The sequence below is a fragment of the Aulonocara sp. 'chitande type north' Nkhata Bay genome, linkage group LG6, assembly GCF_057382095.1.
Source record: "Aulonocara sp. 'chitande type north' Nkhata Bay isolate Kocher_YH1m ecotype deep benthic linkage group LG6, A_spYH_male_GT1.1, whole genome shotgun sequence".
NCBI classification, from domain to species: domain Eukaryota; kingdom Metazoa; phylum Chordata; class Actinopteri; order Cichliformes; family Cichlidae; genus Aulonocara; species Aulonocara sp. 'chitande type north' Nkhata Bay.
The window spans coordinates 8650175-8677472 of record NC_141349.1 but is presented as its reverse complement, the minus strand read 5'-3'; the positions used below and the strand labels follow the sequence as shown (position 1 = coordinate 8677472).

The window sequence follows — 27298 nt, the reverse complement described above, 5'->3', positions numbered from 1 at the left end:
ACTCTTTATTCACTTCACTGGCTTCACAACCTGACTGACTTCGTCACGCTCTTTCCAGTTTAAATAACTCATTTTGCTGTAGAAGTATCTGTTCCAAAACCAGGCTGCCATTTTTAATTGTCACACAGCAAGGCAAATTCATGAAGGACTACCTTGTACTAACTAAAATGCAGCATTTTAGTGCTTCTGTGCTGTGGGTAAATTAAGTTACAGTTGAGAATTTGTTGCAGTTCGACTTTGACAACTTAGTTGGGAGTCAGAGTTATGTTTGATGAAACTAGCAATTTAGGTTAATGCCAAATGTTTGGCAAAACCAAGCAAATGGCGAACCAATCACCATTACAAGGTAAAATATTCAGTATTTGAAATCAAGATTGCTTTCAAAATGTGTGTTTGAATGTAAAATCCAGTCCAGTTCACAGAGATCCAACTCCAGTTACTGACAAAACAGCAGGCTTTAAGATCCCTGCAAAACAAAATAAAAAGTAAAACCTACTGACAACTTGCTGGATGCAGTCTGCTCTATAATGTTGTTTTCTACTGATGGACACACCAAGGACCAAGTATGTGTCACTACTAGTGGGGTACCAATTTTTTTTGTAGATGTTGATTATTGAGTTTGACAGTCATTATTGCTGGTTGTTCTGCTACAGTGGGGCAAAAAAGTATTTAGTCAGCCACCGATTGTGCAAGTTCCCCCACTTAAAATGATGACAGAGGTCAGTAATTTGCACCAGAGGTACACTTCAACTGTGAGAGACAGAATGTGAAAAAAAAATCCATGAATCCACATGGTAGGATTTGTGAAGAATTTATTCGTAATTAGGGTGGAAAATAAGTATTTGGTCACCTCAAACATGGAAAATCTCTGGCTCTCACAGACCTGTAACGTCTTCTGTAAGAAGCTTTTCTGTCCCCCACTCGTTACCTGTATGAATGGCACCTGTTTGAACTCATCATCTGTATAAAAGACACCTGTCCACAGCCTCAAACAGTCAGACTCCAAACTCCGCCATGGCCAAGACCAAAGAGCTTTCGAAGGACACCAGGAAAAGTATTGTAGACCTGCACCAGACTGGGAAGAGTGAATCTACAATAGGCAAGCAGCTTGGTGTGAAAAAATCCACTGTGGGAGCAATCATCAGAAAATGGAAGACATACAAGACCACTGATAATCTCCCTCGATCTGGGGCTCCACGCAAGATCTCATCCCGTGGGGTCAAAATGATCATGAGAACGGTGAGCAAAGATCCCAGAACCACACGGGGGGACCTGGTGAATGACCTGCAGAGAGCTGGGACCAAAGTAACAAAGGTCACCATCAGTAACACACTACAACGGCAGGGAATCAAATCCCGCAGTGCCAGACGTGTTCCGCTGCTGAAGCCAGTGCATGTCCAGGCCCGTCTGAAGTTTGCCAGAGAGCACATGGATGATACAGCAGAGGATTGGGAGAATGTCATGTGGTCAGATGAAACCAAAGTAGAACTTTTTGGTATAAACTCAACTCGTCGTGTTTGGAGGAAGAAGAATACTGAGTTGTGGCCCAAGAACACCATACCTACTGTGAAGCATGGGGGTGGAAACATCATGCTATGGGGCTGTTTTTCTGCCAAGGGGACAGGACGACTGATCTGTGTTAAGGACAGAATGAATGGGGCCATGTATCATGAGATTTTGAGCCAAAACCTCCTTCCATCAGTGAGAACTTTGAAGATGAAACGAGGCTGGGTCTTCCAACATGACAATGATCCAAAACACACCGCCCGGGCAACAAAGGAGTGGCTCTGTAAGAAGCATTTGAAAGTCCTGGAGTGGCCTAGCCAGTCTCCAGACCTCAACCCCATAGAAAATCTGTGGCGGGAGTTGAAAGTCCGTGTTGCTCGGCGACAGCCCCAAAACATCACTGCTCTCGAGAAGATCTGCATGGAGGAATGGGCCAAAATACCAGCTACTGTGTGTGCAAACCTGGTAAAGACCTATAGTAAACGTTTGACCTCTGTTATTGCCAACAAAGGTTATGTTACAAAGTATTGAGTTGTATTTTTGTTATTGACCAAATACTTATTTTCCACCCTGATTTACGAATCAATTCTTCACAAATCCTACCATGTGGATTCATGGATTTTTTTTTCACATTCTGTCTCTCACAGTTGACGTGTACCTCTGGTGCAAATTACTGACCTCTGTCATCATTTTAGGTGGGGGAACTTGCACAATCGGTGGCTGACTAAATGCTTTTTTGCCCCACTGTATGTTAGTTTATGATAACTCCTTATCCTATATTTACTCCAGGCAAGCTTAAACAATGCCAACCACTACCAATAACTTTAAAAAGAAATAATAAGCGGTGAACTCATTGATGCACTGACAGAGTCAAAGCCATTTGACTGTCCCAGTACTGGTTAATAGAATCTCACACATCCTGTTTGGGAGTAGGGATGGGTACCGGTATCCGGTACCATGATGGCACCGGTTCTGACATAAACGGTAGTAACCAGTGGTACCAAACCCTGGTGACCATCAGTTGGACAGTATTGTACTGCAGAAAGTAGTGTGTTGCTACAAAACTGGTGAGAAAAAGGCAATTAACAATTTAAGAGAGACAGAGCATCATAACACTTGAAAATGTAGGTGTTTCCTACAGAGAAACTGCAAAGAAAGTCAAGGTGTCAGTGAGTACAGTTCTCTTCACCATCAAAAGGTACTGAGAAACTGTGGCAAACTCTGAGAGGCAGAGTTCTGGTAGACCCAAAGCCACAACTGAATCAGAGGCCAAGTTTCTGAGAGTTAACAGCGTGATAGGTGGCTCACAGGACGACAGCAGTCGTAGTAAGTCCCAGTTTCAGCTGTGAAGAGAAGACTTCGAGCTGCAGTTTTGACAGGATAAGTTGCAGCAAGAAAGCCATTGCTAAGTAGGGATGGGTACTGGTATCGGTTCTGACATAAACGGTAGTAACAGACCGAAAAGCAGCGCACATTTCGGTGCTTTATTTTGGTGCTTTTTTTTCCTGAGATGTGATATGTATTCTTTACATTCAAAAGTCTGGCTGTACTTCACAGCAAAAGATGCAAACTCAGCAGCCTGCAACAAGTGCTTTAAGGTGATGCTATGCAAAGGAGATAACACCTCGAATCAGATGAAACACCTGGCAACGCATAGCGTTTTTTTAAAAGCCGAGAAATGCACCGTATTTGATAGCTTGCTGCGAGACCTCACACCGTGCACATCTACTGCGGTGCCTGTTATCGGACCCGGAGTTAGCAACATCCCCCAAGAACCCGAAGAGTAGAGTCCTGGCCCCTAGCCCTGCCAGTGTAGCAGAAATGATGACGGATGATGATGGCAGCAGCAGCCGTTCTTCTCTGCGTGAGTCGCTTAATGTTGTTCGTGTGTAATTTATGTTGAGTAGGCTAACCACGTTATTACATTAATGCACGTAAGGTGAACTAGCAAACACCGTCGTAGTTACATGCGGCTGTCTTCTTGTTTGATGGCAGAAACTCCCTTCATCCTGGCCAAAAAAGCTAAAATGACCAAAGAAAAAGTGGAAAACAGTTAAACATGAGAGGTTTTTGGACAAAGTTTGTGTTTTTTCCATTGTTTAAGCACTGCTTCCATCTAAGAGTGATACCATAAATCCCCTATAGCTGCAGAAAAGGTTAACATTATTATTTTTTTACAAAAAAAAGAGGTTTTTGGACCAATTTTGTGTTCTCCATGTTAGGTGTGGCTGTGTGCAGACAGGAATAGGACCCAAGGTGCAGACTCCGGAGACAGAACTTAAACCAAAACAGCTTTAATGCTGAACTCAAACATAACATAACTGGGAAAAAAGGTCAAAAATAAACTAACACCGGCGGATTGACAAAACACACAGCAAAATAAACGGTAGATCGCGACACGGACACAGAGAAACACAGGGCTTAAATACACAGAGGGAGCAATCAGGGAATGGGTAACAGGAGGGAAACACAGCTGGGGCAAATCAGGCCTAACGAGACAAGGGGAAGCAAAACCAGACACATTAACATCAGACATGGACTTTCAAAGTAAAACAGGAAACACATAACACAGACTGAACAAAGACACAGACTCGCACGCACTGCAACAGAGGGAACAGAGACGTGGGACCAGGGCAGACACAAACACTGACTGGACACAGGGATATAGCCACTAAGGACACACAGAGACGCGAACTAGACAAGGGGATACAGCTGACAGGGGAGACAGAGCAGCTAGAGAAGACAGAGACATAAACTATAAGACAGAACTCAAAGAACCAAAGACTAGAAAGTATAAATAATATAATAAACTCAAAACCCCTGGGTCAACGACCCAGGCATCCTAACACTCCATTCTTTAAGCACCGGTTTGAGTACCGTTTAAGCACCGGCACCGTTTCAAAAGTACCGGTTTGGTACTGGTATCGGATAAAACTTAAACGATACCCATCCCTATTTGGGAGTTGACATTTCTTGGATCAAAAACAGGTTAAATGAACATTCTAAAAGTCATAAAATGTGAATCATTCTTTCCCTATATTTGCACATTTGTTAAGTCTGCACAATTCCATATGCACAGTATCAACATCTTTATTTAATAGCGATGGGTTAACTTCTACTAGATTTCAATGTACAGCATCTGACCCGTTAGGCTATTTGTGGGCTGATTGTTTAGTGAACAGCCTACAGTCTGACTGTAAGTGTAGATGAAAAGCTCATCAGACTATAGCAGATGGTTTCAAGTCTGCATTTCAACCAGTGGGGTTCCTCTTATGCTCTGAACACAGACTGTTTACTTGCATGCAGCCAAATTCCACTCAGGTTTGATTGGCCACTACAATCAATCTACAAACAGAAGTAGAAAGTTCCCTGGACTGTAGAGTCAGCATATATCAATTTATCTAACTTTGTCTTTGTGATTAAAAAAAGGAACTTTACATTATGTAAGATTTCTCCATCCGCTGAGATGAAAGTTATTTGTGTAGCTTTACAGTTTTGCAGCTATTAGTTATCAAAGGTGCTAAGGTTTTATCATGTGGAACTTTCAAAAATCACCTGAAGCTTAACAGACAAACTGAGTCAAACCAAGTCATGTGCAAAAGCAGACAAAAAAGTTAGAGTAGTTCTGTCACGTATATACAATGTACAGTTACTTGAAATAATGCAAAATACCTGAAGAGGTTTGTTTTATGCAGAAATACAGTCTGATCTTCATTATATCAGAATGCAGATATGAATAAGAAAACTCTGACTGATCTGATAATGAGAGTTTAAGTTCTGTAGCAAAGATATTTTCTACCTTGTCAGAATAGACTGTGCACACAGTGTTAAGAATAGTGAAAGAGCTGGTAGTAAAGGGAAATCAGGTCCCAATGAATGCAGTGTCAGAGATACAAACGAACACAAAACATTGTTCATTTAATCTTTTCCGTCACATGCATCACTCCAAAGCATTAACAATGCCTGAGCACAAATGAGGGATTATCGACTAAAACATATTATTGCTCCGAGTTCAGACTAAAATACAGATCATTTAGAACTACGATATGAATGTGAAGGTAAAGACTGACAGTCAACCGGGCAAAACAGCTGTATTATTAAGCTAGACTAACATGATTAGAACAATTATGAAGGGTCAATTAGCCTGTGAACATGATAACCTTAGGGTCACACAGCACATTAAGTAAGGTGCCAGTCAACACAGAAGAGATGGTTGCTGAAAATGATTTTGACTGACATTTATTTTATTTTTTTAAAATCCATCCAATACCAGCATGTCAAACAAACATGTTTTCCTTTAAAAATGAGGATATTTCTAAACCATCCTAACTTTGAAGGATGGTGAATTTCTCGATTGCACAATCCCACACAAAGCTTCATCAGCAAGTTGGCTCACCGATTAAAACCCAGCTGCTAGGCAGAGTTTTCACCAATGAAATACACTACATAGACTAAAGCACTGGAGTATTTCCACCTAAAATACAGCCTGGCCATGGAAAGCCACGCCAGGAGGCTCCTGGAATACAATTTGTAGTGATTACATGTGAACCACTGACATTTTTTAACCCTAGTAATTACAAAAGTACTTGACAACCACACGCACAATATCAGTTGTGGATCATCGCTGTTGACTTTCGAAAAGCCAGATAACTCAAGCACATGTTTACTGTGTTTGTCAGGCCTCTGGCAGTATCTGCCCTGCACTCACTGAACAAGACAACCATATGCAGAACAATTTATCAAACTGAAGCACATCCCAGAATATTTCATTTACACTTGCAGCTTTTTTTTTCTTTATCCGCCACCTGGTTTGTTCATATTACCCCCTTAAACCTCACTCAACAGATTGAATAGTTACAAAATCTGCTCACCAGATGTTAAATTGGTGTTCTGAAAGTGAAAGCTGCAGATACGGAACCCTGATAAGATAAAATGCATCCCTGCATGCTCAGTGTCATGCATTGTTAGGGGTAATTCATTCTTTAAAAGTGGCCTCTGGTTGAGACATTTAAATATGTAAATATGTGTGTCTCCTAGTGGATCTATAAACACATGTAAGTGCCATCTCTGTTATCCACCCCGTGTCTCTGTCTCACACACTCCAAAGCTTCCAGCTGTTTTTAATGATTCTGCTAAGGTGATAAGTCTTATTTGTCATTTTCAGATGCAACATTCTCGCCCAAAGGTCTGCAAGAATGTCTACACAAGTTCTCAAACACGCTACCCAAACAATCATATAACACGCTTATCCATCATCCCTGGGTGCCATCATGCCATGGGGCAGTCTGGCCGGGTGTCTTGTCTGCCCATGTAAAACCACTTTCTCTCTCTCTCTGTGAGGAACATCCATGACAAGTAAAGTCTGCTGCCTGTTAGATAGATGGCAGCGACCCTGAAGGACGAGAAGCAAATTTATGGAACGAAAGAGTGAGACAGTCCAACAACCAGCAAGAGACAAAACAGAAGAGGAAAGCAACACACATAACAGACAGGATCAAAAAGAGCTGGCCCCGTATAAGATAAAATGAGACGAGAAGCCGAGACAGTCAGGAATGTAAGGAAATAGCACACTCATTTCTAAATTTGTTACCTTCAAGGAGCTTTTCATCAGTTCAGATCACCTCTTTCTGTGCTTGAGCAGCTCACCACTAACTGACTGTGCATTCTTTATATTGTGCTAAAAAAGAGTAAAGATTTTGTGGAATGCTATGATCCATCCATCTGTTCTTAGCCGCTTATCCAAAGTAGCCTCACAGGTGATCTATGTGCCAGTTGTCAGGGCAAAAACAAATACAGGATATTATGTGAAATTAAATCTGAAGACACTTCCAGGACTTTTCATTATCATGAAAAACTGTGCCTTATGTATCGATCCTTTGTTTCAACAGTGTGTGAGGTGACATTTAATTCTACCATATTCTGCATTTTGTCATTTTGGAATATGAAACTTGAAAGTTTCAAAAGTGATGAGATCAGCAAGCTCTTGTTTTTACACCTGGATGGAGTGGTGATACTGAGGGAATTGTTTCTCCCACCACCAATGAAGATCAGATCGAAGATCTCGATCTAACATTTTCCTCTGACCTTTTAAAATGAGCATCATAGCATGTACTCTACATAAAACTCTACAGATTGTAGATAAAGTGTATAAAGTGGTTTTATCGCCCTAGAAAGACTGTATACATCTAGCTGCTCTAAGCACTGTACACAGGCACAGTTAGGTCTATAATAAGGTTCAAAAGTAATTGAACAAAATACCCAAGCAGAAAGTATAGCCCTATAATCTTACAGAGTTCGTCCCACTGCTTCCCACAGTAGTCATATCATCAGTAAACACCAGTACCACAGGTGGTGTGGCATGTTCAAGACCTGTTTCTCTCCTTTTTCATTGTTTTCTTCCCGTCATTCTGGTTCAAGTTAACCTTGGATTTTCATTGGTTTCAAGATATTTTAATAACTACGCTTTTAGGTGTTTTCTGGCCTTTGTGTTCTTAAGTGTAACCACTGGTTTGATTCTGGTTGTAAACTATTTTTAGAAAGTAGACTATGAGCCCCTTAAGATACTCTCAAGTACCCCCCGAGAGTCTTGACTCATTGACAAATAGTTTTTCTTAACAATAGAAAGGATTCTGTGGTGAAAATCTACTTTAGTTATCGTCTCTGGTCTTTATTTTTAAAAATGCAGCAGGTTGTTGATTTGGACAGCCATTTTTCTTGCTCTCGCTCTCTCTCTCTGGTTGGTTTATTTTGATTTTTCAGTCCAATGATTACTTAACATCTCTTTTGACAACGTACCGAGACTTATACTTAAATGGTAAATGGTAAATGGTCTGTATTTATATAGCGCTTTACTAGTCCCTAAGGACCCCAAAGCACTTTACATATCCAGTCATCCACCCATTCACACACACATTCACACACTGGTAATGGCAAGCTACATACTTAAATGGACGTTCGACACTTGGATTCAACTCTGGATGTTTTCTATGTTTAATTTATCATGGAGAAAAAAAAGAGAGGAAACAGCTCTCACATGGCCATGAAAAATTTGATTTCCCATTTCCCAAACTATTCAACACAGACATAAAAGAAAATTCAAGAAATGAAAACTGTGTCTGGTCCCAGTGTTCTTTCTACGGTTGGTGGAATAATTTTAGTCTTATTAATTCATTCAAATTAGCTTTGAAAATGTCATTTTCTTATGCTATTGGATTTTTCTTAAATTTTTTTGCAGGGTATTTTGTGATTTATCCGATAATTTAATCAATAGTGAAATAAAGTCAACGGCTCTTTGTATGTTTAATAATGTTTGAAATGTCTTTGGTGCACAGAATGTTTATTAAAGCACATGTATTGTTGCAATATAATTTGGAGCCATGATGGGCAGCACTCAGCATAGTGCTGGTAATCATAGTCTGTTGTCTGTGTGGAGAAGAAAAGATGCATCGCCCTGGGTTGAAATCACAATTGCTGTGGCTTTTGTAATGCTTCCACGTGACATCGTGCATAGCGCGATATTGACGGATTATATTGTAGATGGATTTTGTGATTTTGTAGAGAAAAGATCAAATCAAATCAAATCACTTTTATTGTCACATCACAAGATCCATCGGGTCTCATGTTTATAAGAGAACAATTGCAAAACAGTACTTAACCATGCAACTACTAAATAAAACACCTTTGATGTTATGCATCAGCTCAATTTATCATGTTGAGCAGTGGGTAACATGTTTACAATCTCATTAATGAACTTTACTGAAGTATGCATGTGCCTGGAATTCATGAGAAAAGGACAGTACGGGTTTAGTGATTAGCACCATAGATAGGAGCTAATGCATCGTATGAAATGAGACAGGGATGGAAAAAGATGGGAAAAAAGAGAGCGAGGAAGAACACTTGGTGAATTATTATGCTGATGTGAATTAACGCCTGGCTGGATGAATGAATTACCAACCAGTCAGAGAGTTAAAAGATGAGAGAAAAATAAGGGTGTGGAGAAAATGAGAAGGGTGAAAAGGGTAGGAGGGGGTGAGGAAAAATTATGGCAGCGTAGAAACGAGAGACAGCAGGAAGAAAGATGAAATGAGGAATTGGGTGGGAGGAGAAAGGTGAGGAAGATGGAGTACATGAGAGACAAGAATAGACATTGTGAAAACAGAGAGAGAGACTGAAGCCATAAATAAAATAAGGTCAAAACAATAAAAGAATGTAGTTAAAATTCAAGAGAATCCCTGAAATGTCTGCACACCGAGATGTTTGCTACACACTGATGTGAAAAGAAATTACTGTGATAGACTTAATTCAGACTTGTGCAAACATACCTGGAATATAAAAAGGAAAAACAGAGTTTGTAAAATTCTAATGAGCTCTAAAGTTAATATTTGGTAAAATCACCACAGCCTCAACTCTTTTACAGAAGCTTGCAATTTCTTTAAGTAGGTTTCACTAATAGTTCCTCCGGGTTTTTCAATGACATTCAAAGCTCTTCTTTAGATGTTGGCTGCTTTTTTGTTCTGTTCTGTGTGAACAGATCCAGCACTGCGTCAATGATAATGAGGTCCTGGTTCTGGGGAGGCCAATCCATGTCCAACAGTCTTCTGTCCAGTTATGCTTCTACTGAATTGGCAGTGTGTTTGGGATCAGTGGCAATCTAAAAAATGAAGTAATTGCTGATCAAACACATTCCAGGTGGTATTTGCATGTTGAATCAAAACCCGCCAGTGGTCCTGAGGCCAGATGAATCTCCCACATCCTGTTTCTGCTCTTAGTAGTGGAACCAAATAATTTGACAAGCTGCTGGTAAGAAAGTGACTAAAGCTAGAAGTTAAAATAAGTCTTTCTGTTATGTGTAAATACAGCACCCCTTGGTTGTTCCCTTGCGTTAGGCACCTTTTTTAATATTTGAATGAATCATTTAGTTGCTTAAAAAAACAAAAAGCAATTCAAAGAGCCAGATTCATTGACCCAGCCTTTAAACGCCGCAACGTCCTACCCCAATCAAGCATCTGTGGGATACGCCAGACCACAGCCCTAATCTATGGAAGCCTCCCTCTGCCGATCCATAAGACCTGAAGGCTGAACAATCACATCCCAGCTCGAAAACGTGCATGAGGCTTTTTTCTGATAATTTTGTGAGACTATTTAAAGATGCTATAATTGATTGTTTTGACATTTCCTCCTTTCATTTCCTCTTTTTTGGCGGTGAACACCCACTGGTGCAATTCTCGCCAAAGTAACTGTCAGGTTAAACTTTTCAATGCCAGATTTCTTTAATATATTTATGGATATACCTGACTACAGCAAACTCCACATGAAAACCAGCTTCATAAATCTGAAAAAATGAAAGCAAGGTGAAACACACTTCTTATCTTATATTTCATTTTTTTTAAGAAATAAAGACCTGAGAAGTCTTCACAAGACTGGAGGTTGGAACCCCTTCAGTTACATAATCGCAAGGCTGTGGCCCAGATATAAGACAGATAAACTTGTTCTAATTATAGAAAAAGAATGAAAGATATTCAACAATACTCTTGAGATACAGGAGACAACCATAGAGAGGAAATGAAACAGCAATGCCAAAAGGATGAGACAGAGAGTCAGAGATACAACAAAAGGTCATTTGTGTGACAAAGTGAAGTAAATCAGAAGAGACAAGGTAAAGTGGTAAGGCTAAGAAGTCGGGAGATCGAGGACCATGGAAATGAAAGAAAAAGAAAAAGAGCAGTGTGACGAAGGATGAATCAGAAAAATCTAAGCGATGTCTGTTGAACAGTGTTGCACCAGTCCAGCAGGGCAAATTCCTGGCTTGTGTCACATGTCTTTGGCATTAAAGCGATTTGGATGGTGATTGTGACAAGACAACATGGCTAAGCAAATAAACTGAGTGTCAGGCATGCCCAGGGCAGAGAGCAAGCAAGTACTAGAGGCTTAAGAAAGAGGGGGGTAGCATGGGTAAGACACAGGAATAGAAGGACGTCAAATAAAAAAGAAAGCAAGAAAAACTCCCCACAGTGGAACATTATCAATTATAGATTGGCCTCCCCAGAGCCTGGTCCACAACATTATTGACGCAGTGTTGGATCATGTTGATAAAGACTGGAATAAAGGCTAGCCAGCATCCAAAGAAGAGCTCTGAATGTCCTTCAACAATCCTGGAGAAGTTTTCCTGAAGACTACTTAAAGAGAGGCAGGCTATGTTGAAAAATAAAGGTTATCATACCAAATATTATGCATTCAAGCTTGTTGTATAAACTTTAAATATTTCCTATTCCCCCAGCAAAATATCAAGATTTCATATGCTTTCAGATCCCCATGCACCTCATTCCTTTACTAAATATTTGCATTAAAACTGAGCAATGGTGTATATAAACTGTTTACTTCTGCTAACATGTCAATGGTGGTAACATAGTGTCCACTATAATTCCTATAAAATACCAGCTATGTGTGTTACAACTAGATAATGTCTTTACGTGCATTAAACAGCACGGACCTGACAACTTTTAGAAGAGAAAAGAAATTCTGAGTAAGTCCAGTGTGTCTGTTGAAGGCAGCACCTTGCTTCCAACAGCGACAGCAGCATTCTATCCATGTGTCAGTGTATTAAAAAGAAAAGATCCTTTTGTTGCAAGGATCCTTTTTTTCACTGTTGGTAGAGTGACATAGTAGCTGTGGTATACACGCCACACTGGGCTATAGGGTACACACCCCATATCGGTATAAACAAACCATTAAAAACTCTTTAAATCACCTCAGAAAACAATCAGGACAAAAGAGGAAGCAGAATTTAGGCTGCCAGAGAGTCATTAAATGGCCTTGTCATCAGATTCTGACTTTCGGTCTTTAATGAGCAATATCATAACAAACAGAGGAAAACAGTATAAGTACAGTGCCAACTCACTGACTTTCTCTGACACACACACACACATATGCAAACAAATTTCTCAGACAACACTGCAACAGTAAGTAAAGCTGTCGGGGTCCCAGACACCAACGAACCATAGACAATAAAACAACAGTCTGTTTAGACAATGATTCCAAAACTCAAGGGGTGGAAGTCACTGGAGCAGCAGCAAAAACAAAATGTTACTCCTCTGGGAGAGGCAGTGGAGACGGGGGACTGGGAGATCGAGAAAGAGGGTGAAGAAAAGACATGACAGCACTGAGAGAAAAATAGTCATGGACAGCTGCAAAAAAAAAAGAAGAAGAAAGAGAAAGAAAAGACAATGTTCACTGGCAAAAGGGAGGAAAAAGAGAAGGATGTTTTTAAGGACTACAACATCTAAAGGAGGATGGGCTGGATGTGAACAAGTGGGAGGTTAAGCCTTTGTTTGACAGGTATATGTTTACATGGAAGGTGCCTGTCGAGGCTTAAAAAAAGACCTTGTGCGGTTCCTCAAGGGAGACTAATACGGTAAAGCAGTCATTATGTGACAGGAAAAAAGAATAAAAAGATCAGGGAGCAAGATAAAATGCCAAAAGTAAAATAAATCCATTTTTAATCAACTTTATCTCACATTTGGCCTCTCCTCTCATCAGTCGATTTCAATTTTTTCTTTGTAACCTAAAGCCAAGTGATTATTTCCGTCTTTCATATTAAGCTTTGTGCTTGTCGAGTGTAAGCATCAACATGCTGCGTGCGCTTGTACTGCATTTTCATTGCATCCATTGAGTGCAGCAGAAGATTGGTTTTTCCCCCATCTCATATTCTCCTGCCATGGTTTCAGTGCTTGTGGCTAGCTTGTAGCATATTCAGCCACGCTTCCCTTCTGTCCTGATAAGGCTGTTTTATATTGTTTCAGTGAGCATTTCTTTCCATTGCTCTCTTTAAGGGTGTTTTCACAACTGAGGTGTTTATTCAGCTTAAACTGGAACTCAGGTGTTTTCCCTTTTGGTGAGGTTTGCTTGCACAGGTGTGAACACAGTAATTGCACTCAGGTGTGAACCAAAACAACCGCACTGAGTGCATTTAGAGGAGGTGGTTTTGGTGTGGTTCCATATGAACTCCAGTGGTGGTCATTCATCGTGTGAACATGGTCTGACCTCGATTCAAACCAACTACCCAGTGAAAGTTGCAAGTTTGAGCTAGAAAACGTCCTGTAGCAACATGTGCTTTGCATTCTGGGATGCAGCAAGATGTGCAAAGGTCTATACTGGCTACCAACTAGCTGTGAAATGAATGTAAATTCTCCATGTGTCCTATAGTCCAGAACTCAGCACCTTGTTCCTGTGTCACACCGCAGACACGTCTGGCTGAACATTCTCACGTGGTTTGTAGCGACTTGTGTTTGGTTCACTTGGAGTTGACTTTGATTTTTCTCTGTGTGAAAAGAAACCAAACCACAGAGAAAAGATTGTGAACTCATCAACTGATTCAGACCAGAATAAATGAAATATATATGTGAAAACACCCTTAGTGGGTTTTTTTTCTTTGTCACCCAAACAGAGCTCTCAGACTGTAGGCTTAGTGAGGGTTTACTTTAAAGACAAACAGGAGACAGAAGGTTCAGCTTCAGGCCCCTCTTCTGTGGAACCAGCTCCCAGTTTAAATTTAGGAAACAGAAACCCTCCTGTTTTTACTCTCTGTGTGTTTATAGACATCTCTGCATTTAAATATTAGTTATTATTCATCTCTGGCTTTCTTTCACAGTGTGTATTTTCTCCTGCCTCCCTCCATTCACCCCAACTGGTCACATTAAATGGCTGCTGCTTCCTGAGCCTGGGTCTGCTGGAGGTTCATTCCTTTTAAAAGGGAGTTTTTCCTTCCCACTCTTGCCAAGTGCTTGCTCATAGGTGGTCAGTTTTTTACTGTATTATTGTAGGCCCTCTGCCTTAAAATATAAAGAGTGTTGAGAATCACATAATGATGTAGAAGACTCGACTCAAAAAGTCCAATATGATACACTTGGTGTTAAGGGGTTAAATCTGATTCTCTTCCAACATATCATTGAGCATCTTACAATATTTCGTTAGTCTCTCTGTCTTTCTCCTTCTTCCTCTTTTTATCTGTTGTCTTTCCTTCCCCAGCCTCTCCATTCCCTACAACAGAGCAAACCCTTTAATAATAAACAAGCTCCTGCGTGTCTCTTGGCAGCAGTGGCAGATTCCTACAGGATTCAATCATGGCCGCACTAACGAGATTAGCATGGCTAATGCACACGGCTCCCCTTTCCTCTGTACTGCCTTACCTCTCTTTCAACAGGCGCGCCACATGGCAGGAAGGTACCCAGGATGTGTGGGTTGACTATAGGGTGGCTGATCTAGGAAAGCCCCCCCAGCTCCACCTGGGCCTCACCGCAAGGGGCCGGAGGGAAAAGGGAACATCCCAGGTGAAGCAGGGCAGCAGTGAGAGTGAGTTAGCCAAGCGAGAAGAGCCTCCTGATGAAATTTGGCCCGTGACAAGTGTGTGTGTGTGTGTGTGTGTGTGTGGGGGGGGGGGGGGGGGGGGGGGGGGGGGTTTGGAAAACTTCCACAGCTTCACCCCATGTTTGAAAAGCAATGGTTGAACCTGGCACTTTTCAGACTGGCAGCATGGAAGAGAAGAGTGGGGAGAAACTGGATGGGCTGAGGAATGAAGAGGCGATGAATCAGATTAGCACAACCTCCTGAGGGCTTATTGTTGAGCCTGCCTAGTCAAAGCCTGGACCACATTTATTCAATCACTGACTTTTAAAGCAAGCGCATGCACAAAAATATTTTAAACATTTAGCACCTCCTCTCATTAAGCATGACTTCAAGAACTGCAAAGGGAGATACGCATAAAGTGATATATCATCAACATTAGGAGTAGCCGATGATGAATGCAGCAGTCTAACCAAGAGACACGCAGATACACGTGTAAAGAAAAAGATTACAAAGATATCGAAAAGGGGGAAGCACAAGTATAGCAATTATTTCAAGCTTACGTCCCAGGTCCTTAAGTTGTTTTGAGTGCATTCCAATTAGTTGGATGCAATCCTTCACTGGTTTGATTGATTTCTCAGTCAAATTAGCTGAGTTGTTAATCTATCAGTGAACTGAAGATGCATTTCCCAAAGTTCTTCAAGAGTTTCATTCAACTTAAAGATATATTAGTTATCAGCTCGCAGCCATCCTTCACTGATGTTATATCGCCCAAAGGACCTTAAAGCCATCGTTCAAGTTAAGACAAACAGTCGCATTTAAAGACTTGTTCATATGAACGTGACTTTCAGTTGTATTTTGAGCCCATTTTCATTCCTGGAGTGCCAAATTCTGATGTTTTCCTAAAGCCACTAGCTCTTCCCATACAGTGTTGAGAGCCACCTTCATCTGTGTGGATGACGTCACTGTGTGGCCTCTTCTAGGGTTGTTTTCAGGGGAGAATAAAGGACCTTATCTGGAGTAGGTACATGAAAAACTCCTTGATGTAGCTCGAGAGGAAAACAATAACATGCACTAATTATTTAAAAGAAACGGGGGGGGGGGGGGGGGGGAGCAATAAAAGAACAAACAGGAACAAGATCAAAAATTGAAGTCATAAATAGATCGATGAGCTAGTACAGGACTTTTGTTTTTGTTTTTTGTGGCTATGGGTGGGTATTGTGGGTACTGCATCGCTGATGAGGTCCAGAGAGATCTCGTGTCAGAGATGGAGATGGTGAGAGAATGCTAGCAAGCTGTCTCTCACACTGAATAAAGAGAAGCAGCAGCATTAATAACAACAAATCTGTGAACCAGAATAACAATTTTCTGATTGTTTAACAGTGGTTAGTGGGAAAGTACCGCAGGTACCAAAGACAAGTCTTCATCCCGTCTGCTGTTTTCTATGTGTTTTGGCCGTCATAGAGAACTGCATGATGATGGCAGGTGTGTATGAGAAAATATCCAGTGCTGGATACATGCAGCCAAATATTTGCAAACATCTTATTAAACTTTCACTTGTCGGAAACCCAATGCAATTGAGACATGTAGGGAAAAAAAACACGGTCAAAATGACCTGTTGAAATTCAAACCAAGCATCAGAATGGAGAAGAAATGTGATTTAAAGGATTATGAATGTGATTGTTGGTGCGAGACAGGCTGGTCTGAATATTTCACCGTTGATCGATTCGGATCTTCCCACACAGCCTCTCCAGGGTTTACAGAGAACGGCCCAAAAATGAGAACATATCCAGTGAGCGGCAGTTCTCTAGCAGAAAATGACTTGCTGACGCCAGACATCAGAGGAGAATGGCCAGACTGCAAGGTGTACAGAAGAGCATGTCTGAATGCAGAACACACCACACCTCAAAGCTGATGGGCTACAGCAGCAGCTGTAGCAGGAGTCTGCCTTTTATCAATGGTTCCCACTGGTTATGCTGGTGTATGGGATGATGGTCTGGGGGTATATTTTCTTGACATACCTTAGTATTACTCAAGCATCATTTAATCGGTAAAGTGTACCTGTGAAATGTTGCTGACCACGTCCATCCCTTATGACAACAGTATACCCATCTTCTGATGGCCTCCAGCAGGCTAACAATCCATGTCACGAAGCACAAATCATCCCAAACCTTTTTAATAAATGTAATAATAATGTATACTTTATTGATCCCCATGGGGAAATTCCTCTCTGCATTTAACCCATTCACTCAGTGAAGCAGTGGGCAGCCATTGCGGAGCAGTGTGTAGGGACAGTACCTTGCTCAGGGGTACCTCAGGGTAGCCATTCAGTGGATTCGAACCCTCAACCTTCCGATCATGGGGCCCCCACTCTACCTACTAAACTATCCCTGTCCCTTTTCCTTGAACATGATGATGACTTCACTGTACTCCTGTTTTCCTGTTTCTTCCCACTGTAGCCAAAGCACTTGCTCACAGGGGGTCATTTGAATGCAATATAAAGTAACTTGTACCTTGAAATTGATTTAAATTGAGTGTAATATTTCAGTGTACATTTCACTGTGAAAGCGATTATAATGTTGTGAAACATTACATTTCAATTCCAAGTACTTTTGGTTCCTAAAGCTAACTGGTGAGGAGAAGGGCAAGTAATAACATAAAATAAAAACTAAGCTAATCAGCAGGTGAAGAGAAAGCAAGTAATATTCCATACAAGCGGCATCTCCTGACTGAGAAACCTGCGACCTCAAGAAACACCACGACTCCAAACCTGTTAATGCAGACTTCATGCCCCTTTAAAACATAACAGATATCTTTCTAGTGCATCAAGGTAACGGCACCAGGGGCACCGTGTACTTATAACTATGATGTCAGCGGTATTTAACGAAAAAAGCAGTATCTGTCACACTGGGATGAGAATGTGCTGGGATTTCTTTAAAAGAAGCAAAAGTAAAGATGCAGACAAAGAGAAATGAAAAAAAAGACAAAATCAGACACAAAGCAGCGGATTAAAACAGCGAGAAGGTGGAAAAGGCTTGTCAAGGATTTTAATAATGCACACAACACACACATACACACACAGACATCCTTATCAGCAAACTCCAGTTATTTCTCCCCAAATACAGTTGTGCTGACAGAGTGAGCTATCACCATGGTGATCAGGAAGATGTGAAGTGAACAGCAAGGCTTTGAGAGGTGATCTTGACTTCACGCAAACACACAGAAATATATGCAGTTACACTTTGTTTCTTTCACAGAGCTGCACCATAATCATAGTACGCACACACAGCGCACACAATCTCATGCTGATCGATCACACAGAGACAACACAGTACTTCTGCCCATGCCACATAGCAGCGTACATTTCCATATGTGTGCACACATACTGTGAGAATTCATGAGCTAGCATTCTCCAAGAACACACACATATATTCCGACTCCTGCACGCACACACATGCCACATGCAGCCACCCATGCACTCCCCCTGACAGAAATATCTATCAGTTAGCCCACAGTCAATATGCACTCGCACAGACTGGGTCGCACACACACACAAACACAGACACACAGGTGCACACAAACATGCAAAGTTAGATAATTGGTGACGTGCTGTATACTGCTCAAGGTGAACACTGAGTAAACTAGCCTCTGGCTCTGAGAGGATAAACTATTCAATCAAGTCACATCAGGATCACACAACATGGTGAATGCTAAAAAGATCAGGCAGATCACAATTGTCTGCACTGCAGTTCACACAAACATGAGTTAACTTTTTTCCTAAGAGGAACCATTTGGTTGTTTTTATTTTTTAAAATCCCTGCAGTCGAAATTAATTTATTGCTTACACGAGGTGCATTTGACATAAATTCCTCGCATCCATGTTAATGAATCACTGAATATTGGCCTTAAGCCATGTATACATTTTTTATTTTGCAGAAAATGACAAAAAGCGCAATAATAGTCTCATGAAAATGCAACGGAAATTTTATGTAGGTTGCAAGAACCAAATTATGCAGCAGTTCAAAAACATAAAAAAGATTCATGCTTCTAAGTGACAGGCCCTACCACCAGCTTCATTACAGTTGTTAGCTGAAAAATGTGCTATGATTTCAGTTGCGCAGAGCACAACAGAGAAACCAATAATGGGAAAAAGGCTCTGAATGTTAAAGAAAAGGAAAACACCCGGTTGTTTCTTGATGCTAAAACTGTGTGAAAGGTTCAGCCAACATATTCGAACCTTTGGTAAAAATAAAAGGAAGCAGGAAAGAATTTAGTAACACCTACGTGTCTGAGTTTTTAAGCAGCTCAGGCTGAATTATCCTCTTGACTGTATTAAAACTCGCACGAATTGGGTCAAAGGGCCAGAATTCTAAGAATTAATAAAAAATCATTGATGGCGTCTCAGTGATACACTAAGAAAGCTAGTAGTTAATAGCTAATTTCAATATCAGCAATGCTGTCAAAAAATTGACCCATTAAAGTATCATTCCACATGAGCGATGACCTCAACCTGAACTCTAACCCTACACAGTCAAAAGTTTAGTTTTTATTACATGGTTCTATTAAGTCTTTATAATCATCTAACGATGAATCTAATCATTCTCAAATGTCAAAAACTATTCATATTTTTCCAAAAAAAAGTCAGTTTTACCTTTCTCCAAAATAAATGCAGCTGTTTAGAGACTGCATTAAGTAATCTTAATGCTCAAGTTTGCACTAGGGTTGGTTAAGTTTAGCATTTCATGAGAACTAAATGATGAATAAAGCTCTGTAAAGAACAACATAACTGAGGACAGACTTATTAGAAGTCAGCCATCTTACTATGTGAACACAGAGCCAAAATTGTGCGTTTTGGGAAAACAGCATCAAAGGACCAGAGAATGCTCACATAAATATAGGTATAGTTTTCTGTTTGGTGTGGAAGAACATCTGAAATTACAAATAATTAGCCTGAGTCAGATCAGCTCAGAGGCAAATCTGATCAGAATTAAGCTGTTATTACACTGATGCTGACATATTTCAGCTTTGATGAGACTTGATGTTCATAGATATAAAACAGATCTGTTGTTGAACACGGCCAGGAAGGATTACTGGGTATTAGTGTCACTCTAATGTGAAATATGTAACACCAGAGGTGGTGTTGCCAAGGTTGCAATTTAAGGTGTTTTTTTTTTTAATCTCAGTGAGTTTTTGCCTTGGATTTTGGAGTCTTTCATTAAATAGCTGTGAAGGAGAGAATTTCAAGCACAATCAAAGGCTATTATTAGATAAAATGAGAGATGATGTCAGTCAAGAAACATTGAGTTTTTCTAGGTATTAAATATTTACATGTGCTTATGTCCTTAGATTTTGCGTTGTAAAATTTTGGTGTTGCCTCAGTTTTGTGTTCTCAGCAGACAGGCGCGGCACCCCATGTGGTCTTCTGCTGCTGTAACCCGTCTGCGTCAAAGTCAATATGTTGTCCGTTCAGGTACAGTTGCCCAGAGATCTGCAACTCACATCCTGGATATTTTTTTCTTTTTTGGACTCTGCAGCCAGCTCTCTGAGATGGTAGCTTGGGAAAATCCCAGTAGATCAGCAGTTTCTGAAAAGTTATTTATTGCAATTCAAGTCGTTTAAGTCCGATGAATACCCTGAAATGGTAGAAAGGTAAGTGGTGAACTGCCAGAAGTAAAAAAACAAAAAACAAAAGGGAAGGTTACCCAAAACTAAAAAATAATGTACATTTCAGAATTATACAAAAAGGCCTTTTGCACAGAACTCGAAATGGGTTAACAATTTAAATCTGTTCTGGAGCAATGGAGGTTGATCAAGCCTTGAAAGCTGGTGCTACTAATTTCTACAGGTGTTCCAACTTTTCTGGATTACTTATAATCTCCTCTGTCTGCATAAAAGCAGTGTTGGAACACACTGTGGTACCAAACCCTGGTGACCATCAGTTGGACAGTATTGTACTGCAGAAAGTAGTTGCCGCTTGTATGTTGCTACAAAACTGGTGAGAAAAAGGCAATTAACAATTTAAGAGAGACAGAGCATCATAACACTTGAAAATGTAGGTGTTTCCTACAGAGAAACTGCAAAGAAAGTCAAGGTGTCAGTGAGTACAGTTCTCTTCACCATCAAAAGGTACTGAGAAACTGTGGCAAACTCTGAGAGGAAGAGTTCTGGTAGACCCAAAGCCACAACTGAATCAGAGGCCAAGTTTCTGAGAGTTAACAGCGTGATAGGTGGCTCACAGCACGACAGCAGTCGTAGTAAGTCCCAGTTTCAGCTGTGAAGAGAAGACTTCGAGCTGCAGTTTTGACAGGATAAGTTGCAGCAAGAAAGCCATTGCTAAGTAGGGATGGGTACTGGTATCGGTTCTGACATAAACGGTAGTAACAGACCGAAAAGCAGCGCACATTTCGGTGCTTTATTTCGGCGCTTTTTTTTCTGAGATGTCATACACTTTGGATTCTAGCTAATCATTTTACCTTTCCGAGGATAGTAGGCGGGCCCAGGTACGTACGTTCTTTTAGAGCAGAGCTACAGATTAAAAATGCCCAAGGTGAAGTGGTCAAAGTCTGGCTGTACTTCACAGCAACAGATGCAAACTCAGCAGCCTGTAACAAGTGCTTTAAGGTGATACTGTGCAAAGGAGGTAACACCTCGAATCTGATGAAACACTTAGCGACGCATAGTGTTTTTTTAAAAGCTGAGAAATGCACCGTATTTGACATCTTGCTGCAAGACCTCACACCGAGCACATCTACTGCGGGTGTGGTGCCTGTTATCGACACAGAGTTAGCAACATCCCCCAAGAACCCGAAGAGGAGAGTCCTGGCCCCTAGCCCTGCCAGTGTAGCAGAAATGATGATGGATGATGATGGCAGCAGCAGCTGTTCTTCTCTGGGTGAGTAGCTTAATGTTGTTCGTGTGCAATTTACGTTGAGTAGGCTAACCACGTTATTACATTAATGCACGTAAGGTGAACTAGCAAACACCGTCGTAGTTACATGCGGCTGTCTTCTTGTTTGATGGCAGAAACTCCCTTCATCCTGGCCAAAAAAGCTAAAATGACCAAAGAAAAAGTGGAAAACAGTTAAACATGAGAGGTTTTTGGATAAAGTTTGTGTTTTTTTCATTGTTTAAGCACTGCTTCCAGCCAAGAGTGATACCATAGATGCCCTATAGCTGCAGAAAAAGCTAACATTGTTATCTTTTTACAAAAAAACAGCTAAACATGAGAGGTTTTGGACAACATTTGTGTTTTCCATTCTTTAAGCACCGGTTTGAGCACCGTTTAAGCACTGGCACCATTTCAAAAGTACCGGTTTGGCACCGGTATCGGATAGAACCTAAACGATACCCATCCCTGTTGCTAAGACGTCGGAATAAGACAAAGAGGCTTTCCTGGGCCCTGAAACACCGCCACTGGATCGACATCGAGTAGGCAAAAGGATAATTTCATAGTGTGTGGCATCAACTGCCAGACATGAAGGAGGAAGTGTGATGGTCTGGGGCTGTTTTGCTGGATCCAGGGTCAGTGACTTGTACAGAGTGAGAACTCGTAACTAGGTAACTAACTTAGTGACTAATAGAATATTACAATTTCACAAAGTATTTGTCAGCAATAGCAAAAAGAAAAAAGAAAAAAAAACATCATTTATTGCCAGTTATTGGCTTTTAAACAGGCTTTTTGTTGAGATTTTTTATTAAATAATAATTATATATTTTAAAACTACCTGTTTATTGTGCCTTATTGTAGATTTTAATTGTTATTATGGTATTTAATGTTCTTATTTTTAAAAAATCTTTCTGTGTTTAGCACGTTGTGACTGCATGTCTGTGAAAAGGGCTTAATAAAGTGCAAGAAATTGTGGTGGCAATATAGCTATTTGTGGACTTGAACTTTGGCACGCTGTGAATGGGAGCAAAAAGTTGTAGATAAATAGCATGTTTGTTTAGACCAAAAACAGGTATGCCTAATAAAGTGCCAGAGATCGTGCAGGATGAGGGATGCACCCACTATGCTATTGGGGTGACATGCACCATCCCGCTGACAAAACAGACATGAGGCAGTGGTAAGTGTACCAATGAGGGGAACAGCCAGACTGTGGTGAAACAAATAATATATACTGGCATCGCTGCTTTGCAACAATCCCACTAATAATAATAATAAACAAAATGGCAGAGGTGAATAACATATACTGGGATTCGCACTATTAACTAGAATTTGCAATTCTGGGAGAAATTGCAGTGGGATTAGCTACTTGCGGATTTGGATTGTGGCATGCTGTCAATGGGAGTAAAACGTTCTAGATAAATAGCTTGTTTGTGTAGAGTGAAAACATTTGTGCCTAATAAAGTGGCAAACATTTCCCAAATTGATGTGTGTTTCTATTAATCATACTGTAAGTTCATAACGAGAAAGAGAGCATGGTGAAAAAAATTGTTGCAAACTGTGGTCGAATTGTGAACCTTTAGCTTCTGAAAGGCTTTAGAGCAGGAACTAACCCACTAAGCCAACCAACAACACACAACAGTCCAGGCTTGCATGTCCCACATGAGTCAGTGGTAATTGTGCCACAAACCGTGACAGCCTGACTATGGTGACGATCCAACCTACATATGATACTAACGTTAGGGAGGCGTGACATGAGAAAACCCCCTCTTTTCTCTCTTTGAGAGAAGTGCTGCACCCTGTAGTGACACACTGTCAATAACATTACTGTAATGTCATTTCATGCAGCACATAGCTCTATGCTGCTTGAATCTGAAAAGCATCCCTTGCTGCACTTGAACTCATAACCTTCAGCCTACAAAGGAAGACGAAATGAGTGGTGGCTTTACAACTACACTACCAAAGCAGCAGCCCAGGTCCCCATTCAAAGCTAAATGCACATCTCAGAAACTGTACAAAATTGTACAAATCTGAAAGCAGCTCAAGAACGAGCCACCGTTTTCAAATTAAGAGTGTCTTAAGTGTGTGAGACCGGTCATTGCAACAATCCCACTAATAAACAAAATGACCGCCAACAAGAACATATTCTGGGTTACTTTGTAACAGTCCTACTAATGAACTTGCCTTACTCACTTGCTTCACTTAAGTGTGCACACGAGGAGCTGCAGTTTTGGCATTTGTGCACTGGCTTCATTTTTCAGCCCTGGAGGCATTCGCTTGGAATAACTATGTGTGGATTCACTGACTGAACTCCACCGCTGCCAATCTCTTCATTCATTCATCATTTTAATTAAAAGTGAGCAATTCAAAATGCAAATTCACACTTTACATACATAGCATGCCAGGATAGTCTTTTTTATGTTAAGTAAAGTTAGATATGCACATTTTTCAAATCAACTTCTTTCCCAAGCCTGAGCTGTTTGAAAGGGCAAAGAAAATGACTGCCTGGCTGCTCACGATATCATGAATACCAGCAGAAACTACTATACAGATAATCTGAGTTAAAAAAAAATAACCAGACAGTCTGTGTTTTATCAAAGTGGATGTTAAGATTTGCAAACTTTGGAGTGCACAAGTTGAAATTCTCAGAATTGATGTAACGTGGTAGAATTTTGTGTTATTAGTGTTATTATTCAAGCCTATTTTAATATATTATTTCAGTATGTGTATCCAAACTATTCAGTGGCAATAATTAAAGACACTGCTATCTAATGACAAACTTACTTATGAACTAATAAGAAAAAGAAGTTTTCCACTTTCCCCCCTGCAGAACTAGTACAGAGCCGATGTCTGCACTGACAGATTTTAACCCAGTAATGTCTCTAAAAGAAGAACCCTTCCAGCTCTGGAACCTTCAGCATGCTGCCAGAAGTGGGACATCATAGCCAGCACAGAGGATGCTCAGCCAAAACCACAAGAATTCAACTGTATACACAGCATTTCGGTATTTGTCTCGTAAATGGCAGCAGATTTCATCATCGTGCACAAAACTTCAACTCGAGTCTGAGTAAAAGCCATACATCCAATTCCACCCAAATGACAGATTCAGGAAACGTATTAAGCCAGAGAAGTCTTGCACAGCTGTCTCCCTCAGCACACCTTCCCAAAAAGCTCATTCCAGCCATGCATATGGATTAGCACCTGCTGCTATGGCAACAGACATCCTGCTTCGCCGGCCAGGCTAGTTTGGCTAGAAATGTCTTACCATTTTTTATCTGAAAAAAATAAAATAAAAAATCCTTCACATATGGTTGCTTTTCACAGTCAAACACCACTGGGTACTGTCAAGTGCTCTTGCTGGAAAGTGCTTCAGTGGGTGAGCCTTCAGCTAAGCCTGGCTGCCCCGTCAAACCCAGCCCAAAGCACTGGACTTATTAGAAAGTCCATGCCTCACTAGAACTGAATAGGAGTTAAAATGACAGTTGTTCTACACTACAGTGTAAGGGGTTTTCATATAAGGGAGGACAATTTGAACTGACTCACTCACCTCTACTGTAGTAGCTCCAAAGAGCAGTAGAGTCCTTCCCACTTGAGGACACTGTCGGTTGCGTGGAGTGTCACTCCTCAGGTCTAAATGCCAATGAGCTCCTCAAAAACTGTCCTTTCTACTGATGGGTGGATTTCAGCTTGTTCACGTGTTTGTGGAAAACTCTCTGTGGCCCAGCTGGATTCCCGTGTCCACACAGACAGGGAAACAGGTGTTGTTCCAGCAAATGGTTCTTTCTCTGCTAGCCGAGGCAAGAGATCTCAGAAGTAGAGCTTTGACTGTTAAATGAGAATGAGAAAAGAGGAGCAAGGCTGTGTTAATAAAAGTGAAAATTACTTTCAAGTCAGACGAACATCAAGGGACAGAGGCAGCCATAGATAGAGATCAAATCAATGCAAACCTTTAATTAACCAGAATGACTTGATTAGGTGCACATACCAAGAGCCCTTTTTTCCTGATTGAACATTTTTGTTTGGTCAAACACTTTTTGATGTTTATTAGTAAATTCCATACCAGATTATAACTAAATCAAGTCTAATTATAAGTGTGGAATGTACAGCATCTTTGAAGACAGCCTTACTTTTTCAGATAAATTCGCATTCAGTTCAATTCGATTTTATTTATGTAACACAAAATTACAACAGCAGTATCCACAAGGTGGTTTATATTATAAGGTGGAGAGCCTACAGTAATACTTTTCAGCCTAATATAAAGTAGAGAGATAGTCCTGAATCCAAACTGGGACTTAGTTCCAGAGAAGAAGGGCCTGAAAGCTGAGCCCTCTGCCTCCCATTCTAATTTGAAATACCACAGGAACCACAAGTAAGCCAGCAGTCTGAGTCTTTATTATCTTTTCTTACTAAGTATTAATTTGACTAATTCACCTGGACATTGACTGGCATAATATACTTTTACTGAGTATTCAAACTTTCATCTTTCACACATATAGCCAACTTTAAAGACCTTAGCAAGGTTCAAATGTATGTCTATGATGTGAGGTGAGTAGCGTATAGAATTCAGTTTTACCTAATTTTCATTCTTTATTTGTCTCCTGATATTTCCTACTTAATTCTACAACACAAATATGTACATTTTGCTGCACGTGAACATATACATAACTTTTCTATGAAGGTACACATAGGTACAGTGGGGGAAATAATTATGATCCATTAAAAACAAAACTACCATAAAAAATCAGAGACTGCTCATTCCTTTGTGAGCAAACATACAAATTCAGGAGGGGATCAAATAATTATTTCCCCGAGGGCTTACATTTCAATCCCTGGGGATAGAAATGTACGTTGATACTGGTTTCTTGGGGTGTTGAAATAACAGAAAAAATTGTTAAATATTGTCATTGTGTTACTTAAATTTGTAAGTCTTAGTTCAAGCAGCAGATCAAAGACATTCCTTTGTCTCTGACCACCTCTCCAGCCAGTTTGTTGGTGGGGGAGGCTGAAGTGTTTTATTATAGGCACATCCTATCTGAAGGTTCTGTTTGTTGCTTCCTGCTTTTATGATCCTTTTGTGGGCAGGAGGTCACACAAATGTACCACAAACACAAACATACACACTCACACACAAACACACACACACACACACGCCTACACACACATTCTCGCACATGCATACACGTGCTTACACGTACACACATAGTGCCTTATCTTTTGTAACCATAGGGGGGTTTTACAATGGGAGGTGCTTGTGTGTATTGTAACTGTTTTCAATAAAAGGCGGCAAGTGGAGGCCAGAGTCGAGGTCGTCTGTGGTTGGATCCAGAGTGCTTTTCTGAGACACCGACCGGGGCCTCCCTTGCTCAAGTAAAATAGATCAATCGCTGATTGTCTTGCTTTCTTCATGAGGAATAAGTTTCTAAACCAACGGTGCCTGTGGAAGCGCAGACCAAACAGCAGACATCTAATTTAAGTGACACTGTTGATTGCAATGCCCCAAAACTGCACCAGTGTAACTGACCATACGTCAAAAGCCACTTTCTTTGTGTATTTCTGCTGGAACAAAGACAA

At 40.7% G+C, this 27298-nt stretch overlaps 1 protein-coding gene across 1 annotated transcript in view; it reads right to left on the bottom strand.

Moving 5' to 3' along the window:
* LOC147327204 (protein phosphatase 1 regulatory subunit 29-like) overlaps positions 1-27298 on the bottom strand; it is a 304564-nt gene that overhangs the window by 167386 nt on the left and 109880 nt on the right. Inside the window, exon 2 of the mRNA XM_086294854.1 lies at positions 25275-25552. The gene's annotated coding sequence lies outside the window, so the exon portion shown is untranslated. The remainder of the gene's footprint in view (positions 1-25274; positions 25553-27298) is intronic.